This window comes from Nomascus leucogenys, chromosome 11, assembly GCF_006542625.1.
Source record: "Nomascus leucogenys isolate Asia chromosome 11, Asia_NLE_v1, whole genome shotgun sequence".
Classification (NCBI taxonomy): Eukaryota; Metazoa; Chordata; class Mammalia; order Primates; family Hylobatidae; genus Nomascus; species Nomascus leucogenys.
In genome coordinates, this window is record NC_044391.1 from 102,635,144 (window position 1) to 102,663,022 (window position 27,879).

The 27,879-nt window shown below is 36.7% G+C and overlaps 1 long non-coding RNA gene across 1 annotated transcript; it reads right to left on the reverse strand.

The window, feature by feature from the left end:
• Positions 1 to 1,139: 1,139 nt before the first annotated feature.
• LOC105740519 lies at positions 1,140 to 22,899 on the reverse strand. The gene is made up of 5 exons (XR_001116563.2): positions 22,725 to 22,899; positions 20,323 to 20,380; positions 18,947 to 19,047; positions 1,710 to 1,898; positions 1,140 to 1,437 (listed from the first exon to the last, which is right to left on the reverse strand). It is a non-coding gene; the product is annotated as an uncharacterized LOC105740519 (long non-coding RNA).
• Between the last annotated feature and the right edge of the window lie 4,980 nt (positions 22,900 to 27,879).

Here is a 27,879-nt window from a genome sequence, read left to right on the forward strand (position 1 = left end):
GATACAAGAAGTGTATCTATTTTTTTAATACAGTGTGGTTCATAGTATGTGGTCTCTGTAATTTTGTGCTGCTGACAGAAGAACCAGGCAAAAACTTTCTCTACGTGGAGAGTGTTACCATGAGCTTTTGCATATTCTCCTTCAATTTCTTCTTCTGTTTCTCCTTCATATTGTTTTGAGCCTCTTTTATTTAAGAAGGTATTCTATCACACCATTCACTTAGTCATTCAACCAGTAGTTATCAAACTCCATTATTTGGATGTTTGGGAATCCACCAACACCACTACCGCTTAACAATAATCCAATATATGAAAAATCTTTTCTATAGAAGAAATTATTCTCATTCGTATCTAACTTGAATATAACAGATATGAAAATATGTAGCAATTAATTACTTTCAGATGTAACTGTATCTACTAAAACTTTTTCATTTTCTAGACTATAAAGTAAGAATAGTAGCACTTAATTTGTAGTTTTGTTAGGATTAAAGTGTGTAATGCACCTTGCAGATTTACATACTCAAAAATGATAGGCTACTAGCACTTAAGTAGTCAATTCATAGAAACAGGAAGCAGAATGGTGGTTACTAGCATCTGGGAGGAGGGGGGAATGAGGAGTGACTGCTTAATGGTACAAGGCCTCCTTTGGGGGTGATTAAAAACCGTTAAAATGTACACTTTAAATGGATAGATTTATGGTATTTGAATTATATCTCGATAAAGGTATTTTAAAGCTAACATTAAAGCTTGGAAAATTTTCAACAAAATTCCAGATTGACTTCTCTTGAAAAAGCCTATAATCTGACACCACCAGCCACATGGTCTCTCATGGGGCTCTTCATGTTTAAGGAGTACAGAGTTTCAAATTTGCAAGATAAAATGTTCTAGAGATCTGTTTCACAGTAATGTAAATATACTTAGCACTACTGAACTGTACACTTAAAATGATTAAGATGATAAATTTTTTGTTAGGGATTTTTTACTACAATAAAAAAATACATAGAAGTAGTTGTTCAAAAAATGGTAGAAGTGTTTTTTGATAATGTTGTTATGAATACTTTTCTAATTATTATCTGTGTCATTATTCTTATTAGCTTGGAAGTCCTTAGTTTATTGTGATGGTTAAGGAAAGGCAGAAAACTCTGGATTAGTAGAACCTGATAATGATATATATTAGATCAAACCATATGCAATCATGATATTCTATTACTTTTGACCTACAAAAATGGTAATTTTATATTACTTAACCTAGCACTTTTGAAAGTATCTTAATGTAACTAGAGTATGGCTTATTGATTTGCTTTTGGATACCTTAAAATTTAATATAAAGTACACTTTCTTTTAGCTTCTTTATCCCCACTTCAGGGCCAATATATAACATTCGATTTCTGGCTGTTCCATTTACTGGTTGTGTGATCTTCAGCCTCAGTTTTCTTATCTGTAAAAAGAAGAAGATAAATAGAATTGTGGTCAAGCTTTACTTGATTGATGGATTTACTGTTGTGAATAGTTTGCACAATCCTTTTTCCTATACATTGTTGATGTGGGGAGGGGAAAGGGGTAGAAAGAGAAGAGTATTTTAGTAACCAAAAATACATCCATCTTTCCTCAGAATATTTCTCCCACTTTTATTCCATTCCCTCTACCTATCTCCCTGGCCCCAGAGTCACACTCATCCTACATATGTGGCAGAATTCACCTTCCTCCCACCTGACTCTTTGTCATACTCCCAGGGTCCAAGCAGGAAGGTGATTAGAAGGGGCAGTGCAGGGGGTTCCCATGACCTGGGTATAGATTCCAGCCTCAACAGTCACTAATTTGTAATCTTGGTCAGCCATTGCCCTTGTGAAGAGTATGGAGAAGATCAGGGGTTTCTCAAACCTCCAGGTTTTAACCAGTCTAAGATGAAATGAGGAAAATAAAGACAGTATTTATGTAGCTATAACATTTTAATCTGTTTTATATTTGTAGCTGTATCTATATTGCTATAAAGTTATACCAGTCCTTCCTTAAGAAAGGCTGTTCTTTATACTAAGATGATGTTTTTCTACCTTTTTTTGTTTTTGCTTTCCAAATGTCTTCTCATTTATGAAATCACAGGCAAATGGATGATGGGTTTTATGTAACAACCTCATGTGGCAAAATGAAAACCTAACAACCGTCCATCTTCCCCCATAAAAGTTGTACTGCCTTGTAAAAGCTGAAAGTCAGAACCTTATGGATTCATAAATTCTAAGGATTTTCCTCAATTTAACATTCTATTATTTGAGAATTCATTTAAACTGTAGATCCTTAAGTGATTTCTCGGCCTGAGGATCAGAGGGGTTTCATGGTCTCAATGAAATCAGCATTTTTTACAGGCTTTGTCCCCAAACATCTTTGCTTCACCAATATAGAAGCATAGTAAACTTTTAAGAAAGCTAAATTTTCCTTTTGCAAGTTGGGTTCTTGCATATCATAGTAAGTATGAGAAATATGTCGGGTTAGAGAGGGCAACACATTACCTAGAGTAATATAAACAGAAAAAAATGCATAATCACTTATTGCATTTTTATTTTTCTCCATACAGTGCAAAATAGCTGGAGTTTTTTCTTTCATGACAGTTATCACTGGACTTACGCCTTTACTGGTTGTATGGTTATGGGGTTAGTGTCTCTCCTTCTTGCAAGATTTTAAGCTTCATGAGGACAATGATGACGTTTCACTCACCATAGTGTGGCTGGCATCTAGTTCATGTTCTGCAAATATGAATACAGTGACATGTGCCATAAGAGAAGGGAGGACCTAAAGATCTACAGCAAAATCAAGGAAAACCTTTCAGAAGAAATGGTAGGTGAGGTATCCTTAAATGGTGGCCAGTATTTCAGCAAACAGATATGAAAGATTATATGGCATAAACTACAATTATAGTAGAGAGTACATTTCATAGTGTTCTAATCCTTTGAAAGTTGGTAATCTCTATATGTAAGATAACTTCTAAATAATCTTTTAAAAATTAAGATTAGTTAGATCTCCGTACCCTAAAGCCAGTCTAAAAAGAAGGGTGTTCTCTTCATATGAAAAGTAGCACATAGGAAGGACTGGGAAGTCTTTTCAACTAAAGGATGTAAAGAGTTAAACATTATTCCAAGAGTGTTAGCTTGAGAGACCAACAGCCACAACCTCATTGTGATTAAAAAAAAAAAAAAAAAAACCTCAGGAAGAGAAGGGCTTGCGTGAGAGATAAGAAGCTCTGTTTCCATCTACCTGCAAGGTAATTGATGAGGTAGCAAACTTAGAGACAAATCATAGGCATGAGGCAATGTGCTGTGTAAAATAAGCTTTGATTTTAAGTGAATTTGTGTTTTACCCTCAGCTCTACCACTTACTAGCTGGTGACTTAGGGCAAATTAGTTAAACTTACTAAACCTCAGTTTTTTCTTTAGTAAAATGAAGAAAATAAAACTCTATAAAATTTTTGTGGTAGATAAAATTATGTAAAAGGGACTAGCACAAAATCTAAACAAGTAGATATTAAGGAAACACTCATTTCCCTCCACCTTTTTATTGTCTACTTGGTCTACTTTAGGTCTTGAGTTTTGCTCCTTTGCAGGAAGATACTTATTCCTTGGCACCACATAGGCTCTTTATATATCCCCAAATCTGTAAGCAAATATTTAAATACAAAAGCGTCCGGGCACGGTGGCTCATGCCTGTAATCCCAGCACTTTGGAGGCTGAGGTGGGTGAATCACTTGAGGTCAGGAGTTTGAAACCAGCCTGGCCAACACGGTGAAACCCTCTCTGTACTAAAAATACAAAAGTTAGCTGGGTGTGGTGGTGCACACCTGTAATCCCAACTACTCAGGAGGCTGAGGCAGGAGAATCACTTGAACCCAGGAGGCAGAGGTTGCAGTGAGCCAAAATTGCACCACTGAACTCCAGCCTGGGTGATGGAGTGAGACTCCATCTCAAAAGCAAGGAAAGATGAAAGAAAGAAAAAGAAAGAGAGAGAGAGAGAGAGAAAAAGAAAAAGAAAGAAAGTAAGAAAAGAAAGAAAGAAAGAGAAAGAAAGAAAGAAAAGAAGGAAGAAAGAAGAAAGGAGGAGGAAGGAAGGCAGGCAAGCAACCCAATGAGTCTAATAGTAGCACTAAGTTAGTTTAATCTGCAGAATTGAACCTTGAAAATCAAAGGTTGGAATCTTCACTTTTGTAAAATGCCTAAAACAATTTATCCATCTACTCGGCCTTCTCTGTTCTTTCTTCAACTTGAAAGAGAATTAAACAGATTTACAGCTCAGATTCAGGTTACTGTATGTCGAATTCTCTATCTATGCAGACAAATTCAGCCAGGTCCTGCTATGCTGGAGCAGCTTTCCCTGTGGGAGGAGGTGGTGGAAGTATTATGGAAGTTACTACTTATCACTGGGTGCTGAGAAGCAGTATGCTTCGCCATTCTCATTACCAACTTGTAGTCAGAACTCTGCCTGAGCCCCTGTTCTGCTGCTTCCTAGCTTAGTGATCCAGAACAGGACCTATTAACTTTCTCAATATCCAAAAGAAAAAGCTTGCCCCTTGAATAGTGCTGACCTAAAGTAAATACTCAGTAAGCGTTCATGGAATGAATAAATGTTACAGAAAGTGACATCAGTAGTTATGTTCTATGTATTTGTGCTGTGGTCCCTTAAAACTGTGGCTATAAGTCCACAGTCTATATCAAGTCAAACTTAGTTAAGTTAGCCCACACCATTTAGCCAGGAATGTATGTGCTTCTGTTACAAAATGAAAGTAACTGGCCTAGAAGCCTGACACATCACTTGTCATCTTTAATGTCCCTTCATCATACAATTCCTCGATGGCTTCATGTATCACCTGTCAGGTAATCTTCTAGAGAAGCTTGACTTTAACAATTTCTTCTGTGGTTCAAATGATGAATGAGATGGGTTCGATCATTTAATTCACTATATGGCACCCAAATGTTAAAGCTGGAGGAAAAGAATGTCTGACAAATTGTTTGTTGTCATTAAGGTTTATTTCTCATATGCCTTTGATGGTTCCCCTCACCTCATTATTGTCCAACACACAAAGCTAACTATTATAAGGAAGACAATACTTAATGGATGCTAGACAAATGATAGTTGGAGCTGTCTGGTGCACTACCTGATAAGTGAGAGCCAAATTATAATGTCATTAGATGGAATGCCTCAAGTTATTATAAAGTTGTGCTTCCCACAATGTCCGTGCTTTATCCTCAGCATGGTTCTTCCTGGCATCCGTTTTCACTCAGCAGCTGCCTTGTTTCCAGAACAGCTGAAACCAAGTGTTGAATCCTCTGTTATGCCAATTTTAAAATGTCCAACCAATACTGAGAATGTGTGTTTTCAGTATTAATGTCATCCAAACATAAACTTTAAGAAAATAAAAACGACATATTTTACAAATGCAGCCTTTAAAAATTTGTAACATTACAGTTAAAAACTTTGTATAATTCACAGGAAGACTGGTCCTAAAATGGGGAAGTCCCCATTTGCAGTATCTTTTTCTCCAGGCACAAATTCCCTTCTTAGATTGTTCGTATGTCCATTTCCTACCCAGTCCTTACAACATATTGACACTCAGTTAATAATTCAAGATAAGTGAATGAATTTATGAATGAGAGGAAGTACATTCAAATATACAGATACTAAAAGCATGTTAGTGTAAAATATTTTGCGGACAAGTTGATTGTACAGAAAATTAATTTCACTTCATCCACAGGAAGTTAGGATTTCTTGGCATTTGTGTTTGCAACAAACAAATAATCCTGATTATTATTTAAAATAGCTCCATGAGTTCACTTAATGTTTGTCAGATTTTAACAATACCTGACAAACAGAGCTCTGTATTTATTCGTGCATATGAAGAGCAAGCTTCATTATTTTTTGGTATTAGGTAGATCAACCAGCAGACTCCCTTATTCAGTGACCATTAATGCCGTATAATGCATTAATGACTCCTTAAGTAGAGCTCACAAAAGTACCACCCCAGTTTCTTGTACTAAGTAGCATATTTCAAATATAATTTTTCTGTTTCCCTGGTTGTGAATACTACTAAATCAGATATATCTGGGTTTAAATCCTGGCTCTACCAGTTACAAACTTCTTCAACTCTATGCCTCATTTCTTCGTCTTTAAAATGAGAATAAAAATCATACCATCAAAGAGTTGTTATGAAAATTGTTTGCCTGTAAAGAATTTAGAGCAGTGTCTGGCACTTAGTAGGTATTCAATAAATGTTAGCTAATATTGTAGAGTTGTAAATAATTTTAGTCTTGTTAATTTTCCAAAGTGATAAAGCAGGAAGGGTTAAAGGTCCCTAGTTCACCTTAGGTCCTACCTGGCCCCTAAGCCAGTGTAATTCAAAAGAAATATAAGAGCCACATGTGTAACTTAAAATATTTTAAAGTGGCATTTAAAAAGGTAAAGAGAAACAGATACAATTAATTTTGATAATATACTTTCTTTAACCCTGTATATCCAAGAATAGTATCATTTTAACATGTATCCAATATAAACGATTTAATGAGGTATTGTACATTCTTTTTTTCTTACTAAGGCTTCAAAATATGGTGCATATTCTATACTTTTAGCACATCTCAATTTGGGAGCTGAGTTTTGATTAGGAAGAGTTGGTTTAGATTACATAAAATTTGCAGTTGAACAAATGAACACACATCCAAGTTATTTCAAAGATATTTAGAAGTTTTTTAATTAAGTCTAGTTCTTAAATTTAAATTTAAATTAATAAACTCAGTTTCTCTGTCCCACTAGTCGTATTTCAAGTTCACCATAGTTCCATATGGCTAGCACCACCCAAATTAGACAGCACAGTCCTCAGCAATCTCAAGATAAACATACCCAAGACCCTGCCACTCCACCCATCATAAAGCTGAACTGGATTTTAAGCTCCAGTGTTAGGATACAGGAGGTTTGAGCAGGATAGTACAAAGAGAAGAGGCTGAGTCTACACGACATCCTAAATCTGCTATAAAAGTGAAGTAACAATGGTGAAATTGGTGGTAAGGGGTATAAAAATAAAAACAAAAAACAAAAAACGAAGCTTCAGCCATGCATGGCCCTACAGAATGCTTGGTCCCCTCTGTGCCTTTTTCTGCACTACTCACTCCTGATGGTTTCTTTCTTTTTTTTTTTTTTTTTTTTTTTTTTTTTTTTTTTTTTTTTTTTTTTTTTTTTTTTTTTTTTTTTCAGATGGAGTCTCGCTCTGTCGCCCAGGCTGGAGTGCAGTGGCGCAATCTGGGCTCACTGCAAGCTCTACCTCCCAGGTTCATGCCATTCTCCTGCCTCAGCCTCCCGAGTAGCTGGGACTACAGGTGCCTGCCACCTCGCCCAGCTAATTTTTTGTATTTTGAGTAAAGATGGGGTTTCACCATGTTAGCCAGGATGGTCTCAACACTCCTGATGGTTTCTAATGGGCCTATTGACCTGTAATTAGAATTCTCAGGAAGATATCACAAACCACATTAGCACTGTTTTTAATTTATGATCAATAAATGCAAATCTTCAGGCTTGAGAGTGAATGTTCCTTAGAACCGAAGTTGACTGAATCAGAGGGTTTGTTTGTTGGTCTACTTTTAGTGAGTACATTCCACTAAAAAAATTTAACTTTACAATATAAATCTTTAAAAAATAGGTTTAACTGCCAAGCTTATTTATTCCTTCAACAACTATTTGGTAAGTACCTACTTTGTTGCAGGCTCTCCATTAACTAATCAAGACACAACGGTGAACTGTAATAGGCAAATCTCTTTCCTCACATAGCAGTGTCTGGTGGGGCTGTAGACTAGTAAATATACAACTGCATTTCAAGGTGACATGTCTTGGCAATATGGGGACTATTCAGGCACAGAGAAAAGATGCCTATGCCTGAGATGAGGCACTGAGGGAGGGGGTCAGAAAGACTTCCAGGACGAAGTACTGTCTAAATGGAGAGAGGAAGAGAAACAAAGAATTATTCAGGGAATAAACTTTCTTTTTACAAAAAAGGACTAGAATGCCAGTGTCTAGGAGAATGGCAAAGAGAAGAATGTGCAAGAAAAATTCAATGTGGCTGAATGGCTGAACTATTAGAATCAGAGTTAGTCAGAGAGATTAGGCTGGGGAAGTGAGCAGAAGTGAAATTATCCAGAGCCTTGTGAGCACATTGGAGAACCAGTGAACAGTTGAAAAAAGCATGATCAGCTTTACACCTAAGAACCATCATAGTGGCTGTCATGTAGATGGTGGAGTAAATAGGACAAGAGGCAGAGAAGCTTGGTAAAAGACAGTGACACTATAATCTAGGTAAGAGATGAGAGTGGTCTGAACAAAAACTTTAGCAGTAGGGATGGAAGGAAGCATATGACTGGAGGGAGATTTAGAACATAGTGTTTACAAGATTTGGCAATAGACTCAGTGGTAGTGGGGTAGGCAGCAGAGCCCAAGTTTCTGGCTTGGTAGTGTTCCCATTCATTTGATCAGGGAATAGAGGAGATTGAATAGTTTGGGGAGAACAGTTCAGATTTAGGCATGTTGTATTGAGAGATGTTTCAGATAAACTAGTATCAATTTCCACTTGGCAGGTGTGTTAGACTGTTGTGCATTGCTATAAAGGAATACCTGATACTGGGTAATTTATGAAGGAAAGAGTTTTCATTGGTTCCTGGTTCTGCAGGCTGTGTAAGCATGGCTCCAGCATCTGCTTCTGGTGAGGGTCTCAGGAAGTGTACAATCATGGTGAAAGGCAAAAGGACAGCAGGCAATGTCACATGGGAAGAGAGTGAGGGGGGAAGTTTCACACTCTTTGAACAACCAGATTTTGCATGAACTCAGAGTGAGAACTCATTCATTACCAAGGGGATGGCACGAAGCCATTCATTACGGATGTGTTCCTATGATTCAATACCTCCACTGGGCCCCACCTCCAATATTAGAGGTCGCATTTCAACATGAGATTTGGAGGGGACAGACACATTCAAACCATGCAGCAGGTATATATCTACAAGTCTGAAGCTCAGGTAAAAAAAAAAAAATCAGACTCAGATGGAATTCTTGGAATTGTCAGCATGTAGAAAGTAACTGAAACAGCGATAATGTGTGAGGACACCGGGGGGAGAGTATAAAGAGAAAGAGATCAAAGGCCAGGAGAAACCCCTAGGGAATGCCAACCTATATGGGACAGATAAAGGAAGAAAAGTCTGCAAAGGAGATGGGTAGCCAAGGAGATAAGTGGACAATCAGAAACAGAATGTTAAGAGAGTCAAAGCACAAAAGTATTCCAAGCAGGAAGGAAACAAGATTGTTAGTGACCTTGGTAAGGCTGATTTCAGTGACTGGGTCAAAAACAGAATGTAGTGGGTTGATGAGAAAGTAGGAGATGAAAAAAATTGAATTTCTTGTCTTCTTGTCTAAATTTCTCATGTAAATTTTCAACTAAAAATCAGTGTAGGAAGGGAGAATATTGTTTTTTATGCAGATGTTGACAGCAACTCTTAGTATCACATTTCTGACCTCAGCCAAGTGTTGTTGGCCCTCCATGTCCATTGGTTCTGCATTCATTAATTCAACCAGCCAGACTGAAAATTTCTTAAATTATATATATATATAATACAACAATAAAAAATACAAAATTTAAAAAATACAGTTGAGCAACCATTTACATGGCATATACATTGTATTAGGTATTATAAATAATTTAGAGATGATTTAAAGTATACAGCAGGATGTGAATAGACTGTATGCAAATACTATGCCATTGTATACAATGGACATGATTACCCATGGATTTTGGTATCTGATGGGGGTCCTGGAACCAATCTCCCATAAATACCAAGGGACAACTGCATTCCAGTTTAGAGCAGTCATTAAAGTCTAATGTAGGATACCAAGGCTTTGTTTAGTCATTCTGTTGTCAGTGCTGGAAGTGAAGAGATGAGAAGACTGTTAGTAAATCTAGATTCTTGGAAACCCCAAACTAGGAATGGAGAGTAAAATTCTTCAGTATTCATGTGTTTCCCTACTGGAGTAGAACAAAAAACCAAACGCCGCATGTTCTTACTCATAGGTGGGAATTGAACAATGAGAACACTTGGACACAGGAAGGGGAACATCACACACCGGTGCCTGTCGTGGGGTGGGGGGAGGGGGGAGGGAGGGACAGCATTAGGAGATATACCTAATGTAAATGACGAGTTAATGGGTGCAGCACACCAACATGGCACACGTATACATATGCAACAAACCTGCACATTGTGCACATGTACCCTAGAACTTAAAGTATAATATATATATAAAGAAATTCTCTCATAGGGAAATCCCTAGTACTTTCCCTCTTTCTTTCTTTCTTTCTTTCTTTCTTTCTTTTTTTGAGATGAAGTTCCTGTTTTTGTTGCCCAGGCTGGAGTGCAATGGTGCGATCTCGGCTCACCGCAACCTCCGCCTCCCGGGTTCAAGCGATTCTCCTGCCTCAGCCTCCTGAGTAGCTGGGATTACATGCATGTGCCACCACGCCCGGCTAATTTTGTATTTTTAGTAGAGATGGGGTTTCTCCACGTTGGTCAGGCTGGTCTCGAACTCCTGACCTCAGGTGATCCACCCATCTTCGCCACCCAAAGTGCTGGTCCCCCTTTCTTAGCATTCTCTCTTTTCACCATAGGCGTTCTCCTTTTATTTTTCCTTTGTAAAATTCCTTGTTAAAATGTAAGGCCTTTGGAAGTTCTTAGCATCTCAAATAAAAGTTAAAAGTCATTAGAGCAAATAAGAGATGGAATAGAGACCAGAGGAGGAAAGGGCAAGGGCAGAGGCAAATGGCTACAAAATACGACTTTCTTTTACCGAACAATTTTAGTGTCAGTTGCCTACCAGCCTCACCGATACACCAGTTATACCTATTGAAAGTCACATGAGAGCCACTTTTGTCACATACTCAGTTACCCCAATTGCCATCCACTGGTAAGCATAAGTGGAAAAAGGATCAATCTGATGAATGGACACATTGCAAGGGAGCATTTCTAAGAAGTACTGTTTTAAGAAGGGCAGTTGTAGAAAAAACTTGGGGGTTCACTGATAATTTTTTTGAAACTAGAATTCAGCTAGAAGATTGTGTAATGCATGGATATATGAATAGGTGGATGGATGGATAGATGGATGGATGGATGGATGTTGAATAGGTGGGTGAGAAGAAGAAATAATGGAGAGAAGGAAGGAAAAAAGGAAGGAAAGGAAGAAGGGAGGAAGGAAGGAAGGAAGGTAGGTGAGCAGGGCTCAGAAGAGGCCCTGTGGTCATTATTACTGTTGTTGATGATGTTTTAACATTTGAACTTACTACATGTCATTCACATTTATGGTGGGAAAAGCACAGGTCTAGGAATCAGATGACTGTTACCTCCTGTCTTGTGTTCTTAGAAAATTCACTTTCATTTTCTGAGCCTCATTATTTCATCTGTCAAGTGGCATTATAATATGCACATTACAGGGATATTATAAGCATAATACATCTTTTATGTAAGGATCATATATGTAAATTATGATGCACTATACATACATTAGTTATTTTTCTGCATCTGAGGACAATTTATCTTCCTAGAAGGAGGATTGCTCAGATATAACCTATTGTGAACAAGTGTGAGAACTTTTAATACACTAATAGCCTTAGACCTCAAATCCTGGAGAGCTTATTAGTGCTTATTTGTGCCCATGTAGTAAGTCCTCACTAACTCCTTTGAGCACTTTGTATGCTATATAATACTCTTGTTTTGTACTGTTTTTAGTTATTTCTCCCTTACTTTCCTCAAAAATGCCCACTTTTTCTCTTGCAAGTGCTTTCTCCATGCTTAGCTCTTCCATTTTATGAAGTAGATAATCTTACCCACTCCCACCCACTGACATACTTTTAAATCACTGCTAGGACTTGAGCATAGTTTTATGCTTCTACTTACTCTTGGGAGCACTATGACAAACCTACTCTGAGTGCTAATTAGGACCAACTTGAGCATACGTAAGCAGCCCTTTAACTGTTTTCTTTGAAACGGTTCCAGTTAGTCCTTTTAAATGAACTTCAGAAAAGAACTCAAATTAATTTGCTTCTCAATATCCTATGGTTCAGACATTGGATTTTTTTTCCCGCTAGCGACTTCTGGTTAGCAATCAAAGAGCTGCTTTTCTACATTAAGATTTTAACTCAACTTCCTGGGAGTGGAAAGACTCAATCATTTCTTCAAAATCTATAACTGTTTTTTGTCTTTTACATTTTTAGCTTTCCCGAAATGCTTTCCCTGTTCATTGAAGCTACCTCCTGTTCCGTTTAAGTTCTCCCTTGACGATGACATTTCTTATGAGGAGCCTTACCAAAAAGTCTTAAGACAGGAGGACTTCTGTGGGGATTAATTTGTTCATGCAATTATGATTGGCTACATAATTTGTGGGTTACTGGGCAAAATGCAAATGCAGGTGTCTTTGTTTATTAAAAAATTACTAAGAGTTTCAAGATGGCAACAACAAAACATCAAATATGGAACCTATGCAGCTGCACAGATGACATACCCATGAAGTTAGCCTTACGTATCACTGTGTGTTGATACAAACTTTGCCATCATGGACTTCACATTTTTAAATACATATATGCCTTTGATAATTTCTGCAATAGGCTCCTACTAGATATGCAAACTCAATCTACTTGGCAACTTTTCATCACTCAGTTATTTCACTGTTACTCAAATTTTCTGACACCTTTTATTTTTGTCAATGCTTACCTTAGCTTCAGGTTATGAGATTAATTGGAACGTTTAAGAGAAGTTGAATTCTTATACAGTCATATTTTAGTAATTGCATTAAACCATAAATTGTATTTATTATAGTTTCATTGGTTAACACAAGTACATCTATAATGTTGAGAGTTTTTACAGTCCAAAAACACGAGAGCAGCATAAGCGTGAGAGAGTATGCAGTCTGGTAAAACCCCAGAAGCATTTCTTGCATGTTTGAGGGCAACCTACAGTATCTCAATTGATTGTAAAATATATTTAATGCTAAATTTGATGGTATCATTACAGTGTCTTAGATTCTTACGTGCATATTTTCAGACCTTCTCCTCCTCCACCTGGGCTTGCCACCACTTAGCCCAGCAGGAAGCTGAGTTTCTAGGCTTATGTGCTAGGCTAGGGGAGAGCAAGGGGTGTTGATTTTGCTGTATGTGGCCAATTATCTTGACCTTTGTGATGGATGAAGCCAAGTCTCCCTCCCGTTTATATCTCTTTCTTGGGATCGTAGCACATTGCGGTCATGTCAGTTTGTGGTCTTGTCTTTCACTCCCCAGCAATGCACATCTTGAGATACTGTGATTAGCATCCCTAATTCCTAAAAATTGACTTGCTTTGTTATAACTAGAGAGCTGTCACCTAAAATACTTCTACCTACTGTTCGAAAGGGTATTATTTTAGTGCCCTGGGGATAGGAAAAGTTTTCAACCCACCAGTGCAGGGATTAGTTTTATTTTAAAGTATTTGAAGTGTGTTAGATAAGTTAGCTAAGAATGATCCAAGTTCAGTTGCTTCCCAAGAGCCTTTAAAGATGTGCTCCAAGTCCTTATCTGATAACGATCTGTAAAAATGCTTACATTTTGTATGTATTTGAGCATCAAGATCTACCTCTTTCATATGTAAGGGAAAATTAAGACACTTTCTGCATCAACCAAATACAGGGGATGATTTCATTTGGATAAATAGCTTTCTCTTCAGATAGGATTTCTGACTAAATTATCTGGATTTAATCATATGTCTATTGAATAGCATATGCACCTTTCCTTGTTTTTCATATCCCTGTACACTAAGCAAATAAAGGCATTTCTCTTTTTATTAATTGAACATTCACAATTGCCTGTAAAACTTTTAGAGAAATACCTAATTTTGTGATTCACTTAAAGTTAGGTTAAAGTTTTATCCCTAAAAGACTAAAAGGGCATCATCTCCTCCAGTGACTTCTATTCATCAACTTCTTGGCGGGTTTAACCAGCCAGACCGATTTATATGTTTAGGCACAGTTCGAGTCACACAGTTAGTATAAATAAGGTTTTTTCACATTAAATTACTGTTTTACTTTTGATTAAACTAACTGGACTTTTCAGTAGTAATTTGGAAATGGTGTATTTTCTGTTTTGTTTATGAAAATGTGCAGTGATGTCACATGTTCAGGATATGTGACAAAACGTGTATTCTCATTTTCCTTCATGCTTCTTCACCTGGACAGGAAAGGGTAACGTAATGTCCCCTTGATAGCAACAGCATTGGTCAGAACTGGTATCAGAGAGTTTCCATCTTCTTTTATGACTATGACTGCCCTTGCCAAGTCCCATTTTTCAGAGGGGGAAACTTAGACATAGAAAAAACAAAGCTATATTGTTAAGTCAAACAGCCTAGTCAAATAGCTGTTCCACTTCTATGAGTTTCTAAAATGTTCTCCTATTCATTCTGTTGGTGGTTGCTCACAATTGTACCTACATCTCTTCACCATTTCATGTGAAATAGAGCTCTTAGGTGATACAGTTGAGAAGTCAGGTGTCATGAGTTTAGCATGTCGAGGCATAGTTACTAGTCTTCCTTTACAGACATGTGACTGGTACATGTTGGTTAGAGAAGAGTGATTTTTCTAGAGTTTATCACTCCAGAAAAAGCCATGCACTTAGAGAAGCAGTTATTGTGATGGCATTACTCGAGGTTTGCTTGAGGAAGAGAGCTCTTAATTAGACTCTGAACAGTTAACAAAGAATGCAACAGTGAAGCCAAAGGCATTGGTAGCTCAGCCTCAGAACTACTGATTTTTTAGACCATGTAAGTCTTTGTTGTGAGGGGCTGGTCTGTGTATCGTGGAATGTTCAACACCATCTCTGGCTTTACCCAATAGATGCCAGTAGTCTACCTGCTCCTGGTTGTAACAACTAAAAATCTCCAGACATTGCCAGGTATGAAAAATCACCCTCACTTGAGAACCACTGGTATAGGTCTTTTTAGTATTAAAAGCACTTTGACCTTTTCAACAACTCTGTTAGGGATTTTTTAAATCTCTGTTTTACAAAACAGAAGCTTAAGCTTAGAAAAGTAAAATGACTTGCCTAAGGTCTCACAAGTAGTAATTGCAACCAGAATTCAAACTTATGCAGGTCTTCTAATGCCATATCAGGTGCTCTTTTCATTACACCACTAAAGAAACAGATACTGTATCACTGACTCAAACTACTTCTTCTTCTCTCCCTGTTTCTTCTGCTGTTGTTTGGGTTTCCTGGGCTTTATATACATACTATTGAGCCAAAATAATTCTCAGCATCCCAAATGTCACTTAATGTTCAGCATTTTAGCAAGACATCAATTTCTTATTTGGTCTTTCATCCCAAAAGCTCCACCATTTGATACATTGACAGAATAAATCCAGTACATTGACAGCTGCAGAATTTAAAAAAAAAAAAACTTAGATTTCATTAAGGTGAAGAAATTACTGTAGTAAGGCTATAGATCTAAATTTCTTTTTAACTTAAACTTTCTTAACACATCAAATCCACATTAACAATTGACATACAAAGGTTGGTTGAGTAAAAAATGGGTTCACCTTTTTTATGTCAAAGTTTTGGGACAGTCAAGAAAAGAAACTATTGAAAAGTATCCTCAAATGCAAATAAATAAATGCCTTTAAGAACTAAATTCAAATAGATCTGTGTTGGCTCATTTACATATATTCCATGATCACTAAATACCAAGGCCTGTGTTATAGTACCCAAAGTAAAATGAAGCATCCCTGTTTAGTTTGCCATGAGATAAAATATGGTTTGGTCTAAATAAGTCAGTTGGCAGTGGTCTCTAAGGATTATTTAGGCTCCAAAGATCATTTGATTCCAAGGATAGAACCTATATTTAGGTCCACACTAGCAGCAAACCAGTCTCATTGTGATTTAGAGTTATAATCTACTCAGCAAATATTTCAGTAAAGACACTGAGGAGACTTTTCTAATTTCCATTTGAGATCTTTCTGTTTTTAAAAGAACAGTATGATCCTGCAAATCATACTAAAGACACAGAAAAGTCTCTGCTTTTAGATGCTAGTGGCATTTTACAAGGCTTAAAGAGTAATAGAAGTTTGGCAGTTACTTAAAAAGCTAAACATAGAATTACCATATAACCCAGCAATTCCACTCCTAGGTACTTACCCAAAATAATTGAAAACAGAGACTTAAACAGGTACTTGTATGCAAAAGTTGATAGCAGCAATATTCACAATAGTCAAAAGGTGTACAATCCAAGTATCCATCAAGAGATGAATGAATAAATAAAATGTGGTATATACATGCAATGGAATATTATTCAGCCATAAACAGGAATGATGTTTTGATACATGCTAGAACATGAATGAATCTTAAAAATGTTATGCTAAATTAAATAAATCAAACACAAAAGGACAAATATTGTATGAGTACAGGGATGTGAAATATTGAAAATAGGCAAATTTGTCGAGATGGAAGGTAAATTAGAAGTTACCAGGGACTAGGGAGAGGAGAGAATGAAAACTCATTGTTTAATGGGTACAGAGTTACTGTTCTGAGTGATGAAAAAGTTTTGGAAATAGATAATGGTGATGGTTACACAATACATCATGAATGTAATTAATGCCACTGAGCTGTACACTTAAAAATGGTGACTATAATAAGTTAGTGAGGTGACGAATATATTAATTAGCTTGATTGAATATTTCTACAATGTATATATACATCAAAACATCACATTGTACCCCATAAATATACACAATTATTATTTGTAAATTAAAAATAAAAAATGGTGAATATGGCAAATTTTATATTATGTATATTTACCAGAAAAAAAAAACTAGGGGAAATATTTTAATTTTGTGATGGATAAATGGCTGAAATTCCTAATATATAAACTAATTTCAAAGTCATAAGGAAAAGCTCAATATCCCAATAAATTTCAGACAAAGAAAACAAACAGGCAATTTACAGACAAAATATAGTTAAAACTTACATGAAAATATGATAATATATATGATTATCCTTGCCCATAATAAAGTAAATATAAATAAAAACAATATATTACCTCTTTTTCCCTAAGCAAAAATATGGGTAACAAGTACTGTGGGGAAGCCCAGGAGTTGTCCATCTTTTTAAAAAATAGTGTGCAGATGTTGATAATATCTATCAAATTTCTTATTTTTATCCTTTAATCCTGTAATACAACTGTTAGGAATAAACCAGTGGTCATCAGATACATGTGTAAAAAGGCTATGTTCCAGGATGTTCATCATAAAACATAGATGTCAAACAATAGGAAAGAAGTTATGTTAGCCATGGGGCATCTATAAGGTAGAATGAGTATGGTGTCACCATTAAAAATTATATTAAGGAGAATGTTAAATGGCAACATATTTAGTGGTCTTTACCTATATTTTTTACCTTAACACATTTAGAAAATATTTATGTCATTAAATATTCTTTCAACATCATTTTTAATGGAACATGGTTTTCATCATTTGGGTGTATTATATTATACTAAACTAGTCAACTTATTATCAGACATTGTGGTTGTTTTCAGCTCCTGCTATTAAGAAAAGGTTGTCATAAATATCCCCATACCTCTGTACATTCTTAGGATAAGGACTTTCCTTAAGATAAATTCCTAAGAGTAAAATTACTATGTTAAAAGCATGAAATGTTAAGGCTTCTAATTCACATTGCAAAATTGCTCTCAAGAAATATACTATCAACTTATGCTCTCACCAGAAGTACGGAGGAATACTCATTTCCCAGCACCCTCATCATCACTACTATCATTTTTAAATCGATATTGATAGATGAAAATCATATCTTGTTATTGTTTGAATATGTATTCTGCTGATTACTACTGAAGAGAAACTCCTTTCCTGTAATTATTGATCACTTACAATTATTCCTTAGAAATTTCCTATTCTTGCCCTTGGTTCATTTTCCTTTTGCCATGTTAATTTTTTTTTCTCATTGATTTATAAGAGCTCTTCTTATATTAAAAATATTACATGGGCCGGGTGCGGTGGCTCACACTTGTAATCCCAGCACTTTGGGAGGTTGAGGCGGGCGGATCACGAGGTCAGGAGATCAAGACCACGGTGAAACCCCGTCTCTACTAAAAACACAAAAAATTAGCCAGGCTTGGTGGCGGGCGCCTGTAGTCCCAGCTACTCGGGAGGCTGAGGCAGGAGAATGGCGTGAACCCGGGAGGCAGAGCTTGCAGTGAGCCGAGATGGCGCCACTGCACTCCAGCCTGGGTGACAGAGCGAGACTCCGTCTCAAAAAAAAAAAAAAAAAAAAAAAAAAATTACATGAATCCTTATTTGTTATACTTTGTATCTTCTACAAAATGTAGTAAAGAGATAGGCAAGTGGTGATATTTCTTTACAGGAGAGCTTTATACATTACCTGTGATTAAATCAATCCTATGTATTTCTTCATTTAAAATATTGTGCAGATTACATTATTTCTCTTTACTGACTTTGGCTTGAAGCACTGAATGTGACAATTTTAGTATTTCAGAGGATAAAAACAGCCCATGTCTGACTGAAGAAATTTAAAGAAATTAGTGCTCCTTAACAACAAAAAAAGTGGGGTTATACAGAGTGACAATAAACTTTAACAATTCTAAAAGGCAGAATCACTAAGAGAACTTAGATTTAACAGAAAAAAGTGTGATTTAGAAAAGAGTACTTTTGAAGGTATGAATGGTCTAAGCACTGAGTTGTGTTCCTCTAGGTAATTATAATGGATCTTTTCTTAAAATTTTTTTTAACAAGAGCAACTCAAGGGAAGCAGAGACTGGGTCTTTTCATTTTGTTTCACCGGTGCTAAATACAACTAAGCTCAGTGGGAAAGGAAGAAGACAGTGGGCCTCTGGCCCAGGTGTCATACTCACCCAGGGCCTCCAGTGGCCAACACATTGAATCACAGAGCTATTCCGAGAGGTCAGAGAGAAGACATAGTGTTCCAGTACCATGCCATGCTACCTGGACGGCCCTGCAAATTGAAAATTGTGTAAATGTATTTTTATATAGACAGTCATATAGCATTGTATCGTGGGTATATGCTTATAGCACTAATGTGTTAGGTGTAATCATTTGAAATATAAAACAATTTTGATAACTCTGTTTTAAAGCTTTTTTAACAAACGAGGAGCCTCAAAATATGAAAGCGACTGGGCTTCGTCTAACCTTTGAGAGGCATTTATCATGGATTAACAAATTGGAAATGCCGAAAATCCCCTTACAGGGTTTGTTGATTTGCAGATTATTTACTGGGAAATGTAATTGAGCAATGCTGCGACTGGCCTACTTGTGGTTATGGGGGTCTCCCAGGGGATCATATTAATACCAAAATTACTTAGCTTTTTATTAATCAATTATGGGCTTCTTTATTTAGGGGATGCAGAGAGTTTGCAGCAGTAGAAAATCCACTATGGTTTTAAAATTTCTTATTAAATCTTCTAAGGGATTTTTCCAAAATGTGGTTAATAACAGAGCTCTCTGACATGATAGGCTAAGGAAAAGCAAAGTATACCATTTGTAATTCTAAAAGAAAATTATGGGTAACTTAACTCCAAAAACAATGATAATTAGAATAGCAAGAGGTGTGAGATAGCGTGAATTAAATACTTTGGGCATTTTGTGGTTATTCTGGAGAAATCGTTACCTTCTTTAATCATTTGGATTGTGTGTGCTGGGAATGCACTGGTGATTAGGAGTTTGATGGAGGTGTAATTTGACTCTGGATGTCAACAGGATCACAACTCTAGATAGTAAATATTGCCTGTTAACTGATGATACCTGTGTAACTTAAAATGTCTTACAAGTTGCATCTTGGACCTCATCAATATATTTATGCTAATAAACTCGTTTGTGGGAGGGAACATCATGAATTTCTCTTTGGTAATTTATTTAATTTTCTTTCATTGATTTTTTTTTCAGTTCTCTAATTCTTTCCAGTCCAGATGAACTAAGCTATAAAATATTGAAATTGACATTTCTGTTTGCCTGTTTGTATGCTTTAGAAAGGCTAGCCTTTTTGGTTAATTAATATCAATGTAACAGGAAAATAGTGGGTTGGTCCAGTGGTTAATACAACTTTCCTGAGTTAACGATATCACTGCACACTGATTAGACCATCCAAGATACATAGAGGGAAGAGCCTGGTGCTGGGGAAGATGGAGGGAGTCATTCGTGTCATCAATATGCTTTGGGCCTAGTATGTGCCCAGTGTATTAGGGCACCAGATGCCCTGGGTGTGTCATCTTACCTGTTACATGGCCAGTCCAAACAGTTGTTAAACTCAACTCTCGGTGTTCACTGGGAAGCTGCAAGTTCAAAGTTGGGTTTGAAATTATTTAAATTAAGGGGAAATCATGTGAATGATCAAAAAAAATTCTCATATGAATTTCCAAAACCTAAAATTATATTAAAATATATTGTCTTATGAATGATGTAATTACCTTAAAATAAGTTAGCATTTTAAAAGCTGTTTGCTATTTATAGCACAGATACTATCATTTGCAGTAGAAAAGTGGCTTGTTCTTTAGTGCCTAGAAAATCGACCAAAGCATTAGAGAAATGCAAATCAAAACCATAATGAGATACTATCTCCTGCCTGTTAGAATGGCGATTATTAAAAAATCAGGAAACAACTGATGCTGGAGAGGATGTGGAGAAATACGAATGCTTTTACATTGTTGGTGGAATGCAAATTAGTTCAACCATCATGCAAGACAGTGTGGTGGTTCTTCAAGGATCTAGAGCCAGAAATACCATTTAACCCAGCAATCTAATCACTGTGTATATACCCAAAGCATTATAAATCATTCTACTATAAAGACACACGCACATGTATGTTTATTGCAGTACTATTTACAATAACAAAGATTGGAACCAACCCCAATGCCCATCAGTCATAGACTGGATAAAGAAAATGGGGCACATATACACTATGGAATACTATGCAGCCATTAAAAAAGAATGAGTTCATGTCCTTTGCAGGGTAATGAATGAAGCTGGAAGCCATCATTCTGATCAAACTAACACAGGAACAGAAAACGAAGCACCACATCTTCTCACTCATAAGTGGGAGGTGAACAATGAGAACACATGGACACAGGGAGGGGAACGTCACAATCTGGGCTGTCAGAGGATGGGGAGCAAGGGGAGGGAGAGCATTAGGACAAATACCTAATGTACGTGGGGCTTAAAACCTAGATGATAGGTTGATAGGTGCAGCAAACCACCATGGCACATGTATACCTATGTTAGAAACCTACACGTTCTGCCCATGTATCCCAGAACTTAAAGTAAAAAAAAAAAAAGAAAAGAAAGAGAGAGAGAGAAAGAAAAAGAAGAAAGAAAAAAGGAAGAGAGAGAGAGAAAGAAAAAGAAGAAAGAAAAAAGGAAGAAAGAGAGAAACAGAGAGAAAGAAAGAAAAAGAAGGAAAGAAAGAAAGAAAAAAGAAAGAAAAGAAAAGAAAGAAAGAGAGAAAGTAAGGAAGGAAGGAAGAAAGGAAGGAAGGAAGGAAGGAAGGAAGGAAGGAAGTCGACCAAAGTGGAAAGATGTGATTACACATGTAGTGGGGAAAACATAAACCATGGATTTCTTAGAAATTTTAGGAAATAAAGACTAGAAGTGGAGTGACTGCACATATTTATCTATTCTAGTGGTCAAAAACTAAATGCACTTAAGGCAACAATATCAATATATACATATACATAAAACAGACAGGAATTGACCCATCACTTGGAAGACTCAGCCTCACCCACCTCACCCTAATCCAGGTCCTGAATAACAGGTTCCCAGTCCCATAACCTCTGACAACCATTTCCATCCCCTATCTCTGACAAATGAGGCTTGGGTTAGGTTGGAGGGTAGTCCCAGAATCCTGAGCTGGACTGGGGACTTACTGCCTACAGCCGTACTGTGTTGCCCACCAGGGGAAACACTAGAAACAGGGTCCTCAGAAAATGATAGGTGAGAACCAGAGTTAACAGCCCAGATGGGGTCATTTTCCAAATGGAGCTAAAGGTAGAAAGGCAGCCAAGGTATAAAGTTAAAGAGACAAAGGCTGCTGCTGAATGAGGTGGAGGGGAGATGAGCCTGCAATATTCCTGAGTCATCTGTGGACATCTGCACAGTCTTTTCTTATCTATTTTCCACAGCTGCTGTGAGAGCTCCATGAGCTTTGAAGTGATGGCCAGAGACAAACCATTTATGTGTTTTTGGCACTTCTAATCATCTGACAAGACGCACAGCCAAACCCATGTACTTTCCCCATTGTTGTCAGCCTTATGCTACCTTTAATTCAGTCTTGAGGCAAGTGAGTTCAAGATACTACCATAAGTGGATGACCCAGAGTGTGAGATCCCCAGTGAGGAGGACACTTGCTACTGGGTTGAAAATCACCTCTTAGAAGAGCCTCCATGTCCGCCCCCTAAAAAGGCTGAGTGACCTACCCAAAGAAACTGGTAGAGCTGTGAGTCAAGGCCATTATGGCTATTAAGGGACAGTTTGAAAGCTAGACAAACAGCTTTTGAATAGCAAACAGCTTTCAAAATGCTGACTTAAGAAAAATACATTCTTGGTAAGACTTAAGGTTCAACAAGATTAGCAGTCCCCTGAACAACAAAAAAACAATTTCTTCTATGCATTTTCAAAACCCACCTGATTCCAAAGCTGAGGCTTTTTCTATTGAGCACGAAGATCAGGTGAAAACAGGATCAGGGAAGTCCCATTCAGAAGAGTTTCTGCATACATGTTGTTAGCTCCACCACCACAATCACCACCAACTTCGTAGGGGCACATTTCCCTAGGATACTTTGTCCAATGAGCAAATCAGTCTGAAAACAAAAGCCCCTTGTGGAAATGTTCATTACTAAGAAGTTTTCTGCTCTTTACGATGAAAATTGAGAAAGTTGACGCTCCAGTTTCCAAATCAGCCTTGATCAATTTCTGCATAATAGTCTGGGTAGAAGGTACAAATGGCGGGTGGGGGAAGAGAAGCAATATTTTTTATACTTGCATTTGTTTAATTTCTCAGGATACTATTATTAATAGACTATACTTTTAGGAGAAGCAAATTCACTTTATACAGTGTTTAAGGAATATTGTATATGTAGGATCAAATGAGGGGAAAGGATAGTTTTGCCAAAGGCAACTGTTATCAAGGTTCTGAAATTAATTGGATGCTTTAATTGAGGTAGATTACTAGCTAATGCTTGCTTGAATACAGTAATTCTCCTATTAAATTATCTTTGAATAATTACCTGAAATTTCTCAGCTGCAGGGACTGATGGCTATTTAATTGCACAGTGATGCTGCTATATAATTACTTAACAAGGTGTCCTGTAATAGTTTAATTCCCCTTTTACTGAAAAAAAGTGTATGATAAAGTAACTACAAATACTGCTTTCGTAAAAAAAAATTGCTGTAGTTTTTTCTTCAAAGATTATTATTTCAAAGTAAATTAAATTATTTCTAAATTTTTTATTTATAATTCAAGTATTGATGCTCTTTTAATAGAATAGAGGCTCTCTAACATACAGTACATTAGATAACATTTCAAAGGACTGGAATTGTCATTTAAAATGTTTACTTATCAAAAACACTTTATGTCTTATTGTTAAATATCTAAGAAACCACCCCTTTCTCTTCATTTTTATTATTTTAATTCCAAGGTTCTCAAGTATGTAGCCATTAAATGATGAAATACTTTTAAAATGTGGCCATATGTCACATGACAATGATATTACAGACAATTAAATACATTTCCTAGGATTTTTTTCAGTGTTTTTTAAATTTTATTATTATACTTTAAGTTTTAGAGTATATGTGCACAATGTGCAGGTTTGTTACATATATTTCCTAGGATTTTTAAATAAACAATCTACAAAGTAGGTACTTTCCACCAAGACATCAATTTATTAGCATTTAGAATATTGCCACAGATGTTATTGGCATATCAATGACAAATGTCAATAAATATCATCTGACTCTTAATCAAGTTAATCTAATTGACCCCTATAGTAAGCATAATCTGATATAAAAGTCAAAAGCAAAGGACACACATTTTGACAATTTTTCTTTCTTATGTAACTTGGTGATATAAAACTAGTAAAATAATCAGGAGGGCATGGCTGATTGGGATGACTAAAAGAGAAAATTATTGTCAGTGCATTGCCAGTTTTAGCATATTAAATATATTTCTAGAATTTGTCCTAGAATAGTTTTACATTGTATACATGACTTTAATGCAGAATAAAATGCTTATTAAGCTGGATAATACCAAAAATTGATTGGAAAAAATTAAAATTGAAAATTACTTTGATAAATTAAGAGAACAGATTACATTCACAAGATGAGGCTTGACAGATTCACAGCAATTTTATTCACATAGGGAGGATAGATGAGAATGTTCTATTTCCAGCACAGCAAAAACAGTACTGAGTCATTGTGAAAAACTAGCCAACTGTGAGAGCTCCTATGAGGTCTTTTTTCTCTAAATAAATCTAATACTGAAATGCATAGATGGGAATGTAAAATATAGAAATCTCACCATCCTAAGCATTGGTTGGGACTGAACCGGTGAAGACAAAGCCAGTTTCCGATTTTGTTTTTAAATCACAGCTCACAGATATAATATATGTATCACATGGATTAAAAAAAAAAAAAACCTTTCAGTATCTGCAGGTTATTTGTCCTGGCTCCAGTATAAACAGTTTCATCCTACTTAGAATACAATTTTTGGATTAGGTGAAAATGTAGAACAGAATACGCTTTGTGATTATTGCGCAAGGAATGTAAGAAATGGAGAAGATCCATACTTTGATGAAATTATCCTCATCTATAGCTACAGATGGACAAGTTGCCTGAGAAGTATACCAGACAGGGAAATGTACAGTTTGATGTTAGAAGATTTTCCAGTATGCGAAGTCCATAATCCAACAGCCTTTTCCTATGGAAGTGGGTGGAATGAATTTTGCAGCTGAGTGAAAACTGGGTATCAGCCATGAAATCTTTGAAATCTTTAAGATTAAGATGGAGTTTTGAAATTCTGAGGAAGCAGAGGCAAGATGTTTGATTATTCCAGCCTTTTGGCCACTTAAACAACATTTCAAAGCCAAGGCCAACAGAAACCAGTTCCTACAGAGTGTCAGTAAGAGAGAATGTGGCGATGTGGCTGAGGACGGGATCATGGTGTGATGGAGATGGTGGAGATTGAAGTAGGGAGATGCAGAAGTGAAGGGATGTTCTTGATGATCCCTAAAATGTTGTGTCCCCCAAGATCCAACTCTTTGGATGATCATGAACATTATGGTCACTCTTTAGGTTTTTATTTTTATTTTTTTGCCAATATCTTTTTGCTTTTACATGAATGGTCACTCTTTTGTGATCCATGTCACTTTTGTATACTTCTGGTTTTGAGGACAGACTGCCAAAAGGCAATATGATTCTGCCTCTAAACAACGAGTAAAAGGGAAGTGGATAAAGTACTATTTCTGGGATACATTCTCTCCACATTGCAGACACCTGGCCAGGCCTTTGCTGTGTTTGTGTGTACAACACACCCTCTCAAGCAGCTGTCCCACTAAAATGCAAGGGCAGTATTAGTCAAGACACAACATAACCATCCTGAGACAGTGGGCCCATTTGCACTGTGTACACTTGAATAATTCATTTTTCTCTTAAGTAATAGTACTACAGCAACAATAAAAACATAGCAACACCCCAGGCATGGTGGCTCACGCCTATAATCCCAGCACTTTGGGAGGCTGAGCTGGGAGGATCACTTGAGCCCAGGAGTATGAGACCAGCCTGGACAACATAGTGAGATCCTGTCTCTGCAAAAAAATTTTAAAATTTAATCAGGCCTGGTGGCACATACTTGTAGCCCCAACTACTCAGGAGGCAGAGGTGGGAGGCTTACTTGAGCCCAGAAGGTTGAGGCTACAGTGAGCTGTGATTGTGCCACTCCACTCCAGCCTGAGTGACAGAACAAAATCCCATCTCAAAAACAAACAAACAAACAAACAAAACCCTAGCTACAGCAATTTCCTATAGACACTACAATTTCTTATTTTTCCAAACAACAATTGTGGATAAATTTTTTCTTTTTTCATTCAGGAAGTATATCATGTGCTTTACCAGGAAATAGAGTGTCATTATCTTTTTTGGAGGTCTTAAGTTTGTTTATTTAAAGTTGGAGCTCTGTTCCAATAACATGATTTAATCAGTGGGTGTGGTAGTCTAATACCACTATTGTGTTTGACTTCAGAATCAACTATGTTCATTTTTAAAAATAGATGTAGTCCTTGAATAAAATGAATAGTCTGATTAATTAAAAATGTACTTCATTTTTTTGTATGGCTTTTCTTCAGATGGAAATATGTATCTCAGAAGTAATTATACAGGAAATCTTCCCTCTACTCACATATCCGCTCACTCCTAAAATAAAATAAAATAAGATTTCTTCATGTGGTTCCAGAAGGAAAGTGGTATCATCTCTGTTCCTTGTCTCAATAATACGTCTTCTGCCAAAAGACAAATGTCAAATTAAATGAGCAAGACAAAATAGAAATGTCTTTATTAGGAGCAAGCTGCTTTGTCCTGCAGGGTATAGATGTGTGTTTACAGTAGTGTCACTCAGTGTTCAGTGACTGAGATCGATTCTTCATTGGGATTCACATTTTGACCATAAATGAGAGACCACAATTAGGTCGAACCTTGATCAATTTTCCTGCCAACAGATCTGGAATCACATTTTAAGCCTGATCTGAGCTCATGTTCTTCCTTTATTTCAGCACAAAAGCTTGGGACCACAGCATCATTGAAGCATCCTTGAAATCATTTGTGTTTCACTAGTGATGTGAGATATGGCAATTCTTTCATTTCACAAACTAGATGGGCTTTTTTTTTTTTTTTCACTTTCTTCTAAGTAGAATTACCTAACCTTTCATGGCCTTGTTCTCTCGTCTGCAGACCTAGAGTTTTAGACTGTGAATTCCCAAACTTTATTGTGTTTAATAATCACCTGGGAGCTTTAAAACTGCATTTTCTTAGGTTTCACCACCTGTGATTTTGGATCAGTTGAATGGGGGTGGGGCTCAGGCATCTGCATTTTTAACAAGCTCCCCAGGTGATTCTGATACAGGCATATTATACTTTGGTGAACATGGCTATAGATGATCTCTGAGGTCTTTTCCAGATTTTTACCTCTGCAATCAATTCATGAAATCCTAGAGTGGGAAGTTCTCCTAAATAGTAAATGGAATTATGTATAAATTGATTGAGCAACAGAGATGAGATAGTATGTCAGGTAACAATAATATTAAACAACTAACATTTGTTGGGCATTTTTAGAGTTTGAGCAAGCCTAATTTTTTTATTTTTTATTTTATTATTAATTTTTTTTTTCTTGAGACAGAGTCTTACTCTGTCACCAGGCTGGAGTGCAGTGGCGCGATCTTGGCTCACTGCCACCTCCGCCTCCCGGGTTCAAGCGATTCTCCTGCTTCAGCCTCCCAAGTAGCTGGGAGTACAGGCGCACACCACCGTGCCTGGCTAATTTTTGTATTTTTAGTAGAGATGGGGTTTCACCATGGAGCAAGCCTTATTTTAAGCCCTTTATAAATATTAACTTATTGAACCTCAAACAATATTTGAAGTCAAGTAGCATCCTCACATCCATTTGATGAGTGTGGAAACTGAGGCACAAAGAAATGAAGTCATTCGTTCAAAAGTAGTTGGGACTTGTGGAAGAGGTAGGCACTTGATAGCCTGAAAAGGGTGCTCTAGGTGGAGAGAGTAGAAGGAACTGAGG